This window comes from Ixodes scapularis, unplaced genomic scaffold (assembly GCF_016920785.2).
Source record: "Ixodes scapularis isolate PalLabHiFi unplaced genomic scaffold, ASM1692078v2 ptg001158l_1___fragment_3__unscaffolded, whole genome shotgun sequence".
NCBI lineage: Eukaryota > Metazoa > Arthropoda > Arachnida > Ixodida > Ixodidae > Ixodes > Ixodes scapularis.
The window spans coordinates 1672501-1680000 of record NW_024610108.1 but is presented as its reverse complement, the minus strand read 5'-3'; the positions used below and the strand labels follow the sequence as shown (position 1 = coordinate 1680000).

The window sequence follows — 7500 nt, the reverse complement described above, 5'->3', positions numbered from 1 at the left end:
TTATTTGGGTCGTGTCTTTTTTTCCACATTATTAGCCTTCTTGTTCTCCTCCTCCTCCTCCTGCTTATCATTATTGTAGAAATGTTTTCCTTTTTCTTTTTTCCTCTTTCTTTCTAAGCTTTTAGTTTCCACCAGAGTGTCGAACCGAATTTTTTATTGGTTTGCTTAGATTTGCGGGAGCACAAAAGTAATGTACGACATTAAAATAGCACAACAAATAGAAGAACAAGATGTATACAGGACAGGCGCTGATGTTGAACTAGTTTCATTCAGGAAAAGTGAACATGTATATACACACGACAGGCAAAGCAGCACATATTCTTAAGGGTAGAAGATATTTGAGCTGGGATGCTGGTGTCTCCCAGCACGATCAAACCATCCGGGGCTATTGCCGCCTTCTCGGCTGCCCTCGGCACTTATCGTGAATAAAAGCTATATATGTATGTTTACTTTTCCTGGATAAAACTAGTTGAAAGTGAGTGCCTGTCCTGTATACTCCTTGTCCTCGTCTTTTTTGCGCTATTTTATATATTTTACTAAGATGAACCAACAGCGTACCGTATTAAAAAGAAAAAGAAGAAGCTAAAGTGATATTATATTTACCTGGTGCTTCTTTTCGTAATAGGCACTATTTCAAGAGTGCAAACGGGTATCTTTCCATTCATTTGTAGGGTTCGCTTATTTTCAGGTGCCGAGAAATAAATTGCTTTATTTAAATTTGATGGAGCAGTAAATGACAAGCTACATACATATCTGTCTTTCCTTGTTTTTTTTTGTGTTATATTTTAGCCTGAATTTAAAAGTTATCAGTCTGTTGGGTCGCCTAAAATACAGGTGATTGGCATTTGAGGTTTTTTTTCTTTACAAGATAATGGTTGATTCAATTTAGCAAGTAAGCATCAATTGTGCTACTTTTTTTTCCCTCATCTTAAATAGAGCTAAGCAATCAACTCGACATGACGGCTACTTAATTTGTCGCTTTCTTACCGCCTGTTTTCCGAAACTGTGTGCTTTCTTTTCGTCGTCATCGACTTTGGGCTGCCGCTCCAAGTCCATAGAGCCTTTTTTTTTTCAGCTATCCCTGCCGTACACCCTTGTACTTCTATTCATCGTCAGACTAATAGACAGTTATATTTTCTTCCGTACAGTTCCAAGTTGGCGGGTCAGTTTCGGTTCGGCTGAAACTAACTCCTCGGTTCCGGTTTTTCGTTCGCTTCGGTTTTCGGTTCGACACTCTGGTCTTCACCGTGCATGGCACCCCCCCCCCCCCCTTCCTTCCTTCCTTCCTTCCCTCCCTCCCTCCCTCCCTCCCTCCCTCCCTCCCTCTCTCCCCTCTTCTCCTCCCTGCAAGAAAACAAACTGTCGTTTCGAAATGTTTTCTTACTTGAACTGTGAAGGTTTTCAAGTGCATTTCCTTTCCTCCTTTATTGAGCGCACAATTCTAGAGTGGAACTTCCCTTCTGACATTGCAATAAAGTTTCCTGCACAAGGAAGAAAAACCTGCCATTTGACCTCCATTGTGTGTGCAAAGTGTCAATGTTCCTATATTATGCTTGAACATGGTCTTTTTGTCTTCCTATTTGTCGCAGAAATCATGTATGTGTATGTATGTATGTATATATATATATATATATATATATATATATATATATACCAATATCGCACTTTATGGATTAATCTTGCACGACCTGTGAAAACCACGTATCTCTGGCTTTCCTCACGTTCGATTTTCGAGCAATTTCTGAAGCTAGCTTGGGGAGATTGATTTCGCTCGCACACAATTCGAGGCGCGAGGACGGGCATGTACGAACGCCTACGTAGTCGGGACGGTAAACAAAACTTACACAAATTAAAACTCTGCGCAGATAATAAAAGAAAGAGCAACAAAAAAGTATGGGCGTCTTTCTTTACTAATTTCTTTTTTTTTTCTTTTTTAGGATTGTAAGCGGACGGGCTTCTTAAACGATACCAAAAAGCGAGACACAATTTGACAAACGGGTCACGTCACAAGAAAGAAAATCCCACATCCTCAAGCGTGTAAAAAATGCACGCAATATCTACAGTACTGGAATTGGAAGCGCTGCCAATCTCGCGTGCACTAGCCCAAATCGCGTTGCTCCCGCTCACGTCAAAGCGACACAGACCTCGTCGGAAAGGTACGCTTTCTGACGCGGTCAACCGGTAAAAACACTATATATTGTAAAATTCTGTACTTTGGACGTGATTAATTCAGACTGCTTTGCGGCTAACTAAGCGCGCGTTCCTTCCCAATGAAACGAAAGAGCGAGATTAGAAATAGAGGAAATAATTCCCGTGAAAAGAAAGAAATTCGTCTCTTATTGAGCTTGGCAGTAAAGCACGCGACATCTCCAGTATTCCGTTTGAAAGCGTTGTCCATGGCAAGTGCAGTAGTGTACAGTGTTCGGCTCTCGCCCAGTTGAAAGCGCCAGAAAGCCCGTGTCGCCTCGCGACACGGGTAACCGCTAGAAAACACGCACATTTTAAAGTCGCGTGATTTGCACTTGATTCCTCGGAAGTACTTTGTGGGAGACGAAGCGGGCGTTCCATGCCAAGGACACGGAAGAGAGAGATTAGAAATAGAGCGAACAATTCGCGTGAAAAGAATAATATTTGTCTCCTATCAAACTTGCCACAAAAGTAAGCGAGATTTCCAGTATTCCGTTTGAAAGCGCTGCCCGTCGCAAGTGCAGTAGTGTACAGTGTTCGGCTCTCGCCCAGTTGAAAGCGCCAGAAAGCCCGTGTCGCCTCGCGACACGGGTAACCGCTAGAAAACACGCACATTTTAAAGTCGGTGTTTTGCACTTGATTCCTCGGAAGTACTTTGTGGGAGACGAAGCGGGCGTTCCATGCCAAGGACACGGAAGAGAGAGATTAGACATAGAGCGAACAATTCGCGTGAAAAGAATAATATTTGTCTCCTATCAAACTTGCCAGAAAAGTAAGCGAGATTTCCAGTATTCCGTTTGAAAGCGCTGCCCGTCGCAAGTGCAGTAGGGTAAATTGTTCGGCTCTCGCCCAGTTGAAAGCGCCAGAAAGCCCGTGTCGCAAAGCGACACGGGTAACCGCTAAAAAACACGCATCTTTTTCTTTTGTTAATCCCGTGCTTCTCACTTCGTTCCTTGAGAGGACTTTGTCGGAAACTAAGTGGCGGGGCCTTCCAAACGAAACCAATGGTAGAAACAATGAAGTGAGCAAAGAAGAGTAGTGTAAAGAAAGAAAATTGCCTATTATGAAGCCTGCCGTAAACACGCGCGATACCGCGAGCATTCGGATTAAAAGCAGTGACAATCTCACTTACTATAGCGCTCATTGTTCGGCTCTGACACAATTCAAAACGCATGAAACGCCCCGTGTAAATATTGGTTTACTTTGTAATAACAAAGTCCATAAACTTTCTGTTGACCATGTTAACATGAACTGAAAGTCGAAAAGAAGTAATCAGAGTCAAGCAGGGGTCAGCACGTTTTTAATAAAAAGCGAGAAATAATTTTTTTTATAGGGGTAGGATGTATGTACGTATGTATGTATATATAGAGGCATACAGGAAAAAAAGAGCATTTATATATATATATATACACACAAACATACATACATACATATATATATATATAAGGAGAGAGAGAGGGGAAAAAATAAGAAAGAAAGGACAAATAAATGATACTGAATAACGAGGAGCCACATGAGTGAGAGACAGTAAGTCAGTAAGTCAGTCAGTCAGTCACCGAAACTGATAACCACAAACTATGTACAGAATGCTCTTGAAGGATCTTCTTTATACTTATCGGTGCTATTACGTGGAGGTGGGGTCTGTCGAGCGTTCGATTGGTGCGAGCGGCGTCTGACGACGTCGCCGACGCCTTTCGTCGCCGTCTCGGCCGCTGCCTCCGCCGCATGGTCGTTACAGCAAGGTACCTGCGATCTCTGGCGTCTGCCGTTGGGGTCGGTTCTCGGGTGCACCTGTGTCTTGAAAACGAATGCGAGAGGAGGGTGTTTCGGAGCGTCCGCGCTAACCGAACGGTGTGAAATGACGAGTGCGCTCTGACCGAAGGCCGGGGTGCGTCCTCGCGTCCTCACGGGACCTGAAAGCTCGGCAACGCTGCGAAGGCGTCGTCAATGATTTTTTTGGCGTACGACTTTCTGTTGCTACGACGAGAAAGAAATTTATGCGCTTCTTGCCGCGTCGGTACCGACCTCGGTCGGGGATATTCCGGCTGCGCGCTCGAACGTGCTTCATTTCTTTTTGGATTTGGAAGTAATTCCTAAGCGTTGTGTGTGTTTGCGGTTCGTAAGGGGCGCCTGACGGTGGCCCCGCGTCCGCGCGTTGGTAGGGTTTTGGGCGACCCACCACGAAAAGATTACCTGGTTGATCCTGCCAGTAGTCATATGCTTGTCTCAAAGATTAAGCCATGCATGTCTAAGTACATGCCGAAACAAGGCGAAACCGCGAATGGCTCATTAAATCAGTTATGGTTCCTTAGATCGTTTCTTCCTACTTGGATAACTGTGGCAATTCTAGAGCTAATACATGCAGTGAGCCCGAAGCCCCTCGGGGCGACGGGTGCTTTTATTAGACCAAGATCAATCGGGCTTCGGTCCGTTTTGTGTGGTGACTCTGGATAACTTTGTGCTGATCGCACGGCCACGAGCCGGCGACGTTTCTTTCAAGTGTCTGCCTTATCAACTGTCGATGGTAGGTTATGCGCCTACCATGGTTGTTACGGGTAACGGAGAATCAGGGTTCGATTCCGGAGAGGGAGCCTGAGAAACGGCTACCACATCCAAGGAAGGCAGCAGGCGCGCAAATTACCCACTCCCGGCACGGGGAGGTAGTGACGAAAAATAACAATACGGGACTCTTTTGAGGCCCCGTAATTGAAATGAGTACACTCTAAATCCTTTAACGAGGATCCATTGGAGGGCAAGTCTGGTGCCAGCAGCCGCGGTAATTCCAGCCCCAATAGCGTATATTAAAGTTGCTGCGGTTAAAAAGCTCGTAGTTGGATCTCAGTTACAGGCGGGAAGTGCGTGGACACCACGTTACGGCCCGTGCTGAACATCATGCCTGTCGTGGCTTGGTTCCCTTCATCAGGTGCCTTGCTTTGGCCGGCGCGTTTACTTTGAAAAATTAGAGTGCTCAACGCAGGCGATTCGCCTGAATAACAGTGCATGGAATAATAGAACAAGATCCTGTTTCTGTTCTGTTGGTTTTTGGAATACAGGATAATGATTAAGAGGGACAGACGGGGGCATTCGTATTGCGGCGCTAGAGGTGAAATTCTTGGACCGTCGCAAGACGAACTACTGCGAAAGCATTTGCCAAGAATGTTTTCATTGATCAAGAACGAAAGTTAGAGGTTCGAAGGCGATCAGATACCGCCTTAGTTCTAACCATAAACGATGCCAACCAGCGATCCGCCTGAGTTACTCAAATGACTCGGCGGGCAGCTTCCGGGAAACCAAAGTATTTGGGTTCCGGGGGAAGTATGGTTGCAAAGCTGAAACTTAAAGGAATTGCCGGAAGGGCACCACCAGGAGTGGAGCCTGCGGCTTAATTTGACTCAACACGGGAAAACTTACCCGGCCCGGACACTGGGAGGATTGACAGATTGAGAGCTCTTTCTTGATTCGGTGGATGGTGGTGCATGGCCGTTCTTAGTTGGTGGAGCGATTTGTCTGGTTAATTCCGATAACGAACGAGACTCTAGCCTATTAAATAGGTGCGTGGTTCTCTGCACCTTGCACCCTTCTTAGAGGGACAAGCGGCTCCTAGCCGCACGAAACAGAGCAATAACAGATCTGTGATGCCCTTAGATGTCCGGGGCCGCACGCGCGCTACACTGAAGGAAGCAGCGTGTTTTTATCCCTGTCTGTAAAGACTGGGTAACCCGTGGAACCTCCTTCGTGATTGGGATAGGGGCTTGCAATTGTTCCCCTTCAACGAGGAATTCCCAGTAAGCGCGAGTCATAAGCTCGCGTTGATTACGTCCCTGCCCTTTGTACACACCGCCCGTCGCTACTACCGATTGAATGATTTAGTGAGGTCTTCGGACCGATACCCGGAGCGCCCTTTCGGTTGCGCCGGTGTGTTGGAAAGATGACCAAACTTGATCATTTAGAGGAAGTAAAAGTCGTAACAAGGTTTCCGTAGGTGAACCTGCGGAAGGATCATTACCGGATGTTATTTGGCATCGTTTTGTCTTCTTCCTCTTGTACGGGGAATGGACTGATGTGCGAATTTATCTGGCGCCGATCCCGACCAAGCTTGGATGCCGTCGGGACGGCACAAAAAAAACAACAACTGTGGTTCGGATGTGCCTTTTTCTTTGGGTGGCCTCCGTTCCTTTCGATGATGCGCCCAGCGGGATCCCTCTGCTGCCTCGATTGAGAGGAGATTTCAAGTGCACCGGGACAATCCGCGGGTTACAAAAGGCGCATCGCCCCCTTTTTCGTCTCTTCTCGAGGATCGCCCTTTTGTTTTGATTAACGAAGAGGCGTTTGAGAAGAAGCTTTTTTTAGAGCTTTCGAGATGGCATGGGATGTGCCGGGCGCGAAAAAAAAAAACAACAACTTGTGTTTTGTCGTACTGATTGAAAAATCCAAAAACATTGACACGACTCTAAGCGGTGGATCACTCGGTTCTCGGGTCGATGAAGAACGCAGCCAGCTGCGAGACTTGGTGTGAATTGCAGGACACACTGAGCACTTACTCTTTGAACGCACATTGCGGCCTCGGGCCTTCCCGTGGCTTCGTCTGTGTGAGGGTCGGATCATATATCAATAGAGGAGAATTTGTTTTCTACCTCGTTTTGACTGTGTCGGATCGTGGGCAGCACGCAGTTTTATGCTTTCTTGCGTTGCGTTTTCTTTGAGCAAATGCACGAGTGGTGCGATTGCACGCGTGCGCTTAACCAGTCCTCCTCCTCCTACGAGTTTTTATCGAACACTGCATGGGAAAACGAAACTCGATGGATACCATTTGTGGAAAATCCCGTACCAAAAAATCTTTCGCACGTTGAACGGCGCTGTGACGTCGGTGCGTTAGAAACGGAGATTTGAAACGGTTTCTTTTCGATCGATTCTGTTTTCTTTGGCGTGGATGTTGTTCGAGTGGAAAAACCGTGGGACGGAGTTGGCGTTGGCGCGTTGAAACGCGGCGTCGGCAAATGTAAATCTCGTGGCGTTGATTTGCACAAAAAAAAGAAAAACGCTTCTGGGAGGAAAGTTTTTTGCGTCGTAGCCTTCCGTCAGTCTAAGACCTTCGCGTCCCCGATGAATACTGGAGCCATCCAGTAGGGGAATGCCGTTGGATTGCGCGCTTTCTTTTTTGTCGAATCGAAAGCGATGCAAAGCGTGTGTACAACAACTGTTAGTTCGCCATCCTTTTGTGTTTTTGACATGAGGTAAGGAGGCGAAGTTTTTGTTGGAAAGCGCACAAAATAAAAAAAAGATTGTCGACCTCACATCAGGCGAGACAACCCG

The 7500-nt window shown here is 46.4% G+C and overlaps 2 non-coding genes across 2 annotated transcripts; both read left to right on the top strand.

Moving 5' to 3' along the window:
* Positions 1-4377: 4377 nt before the first annotated feature.
* On the top strand, positions 4378-6192 carry LOC120847241. The gene has a single exon (XR_005717312.1). It is a non-coding gene; the product is annotated as a small subunit ribosomal RNA (ribosomal RNA).
* Positions 6193-6633: 441 nt separating this feature from the next.
* On the top strand, positions 6634-6786 carry LOC120849707. The gene has a single exon (XR_005717975.1). It is a non-coding gene; the product is annotated as a 5.8S ribosomal RNA (ribosomal RNA).
* Positions 6787-7500: the final 714 nt, after the last annotated feature.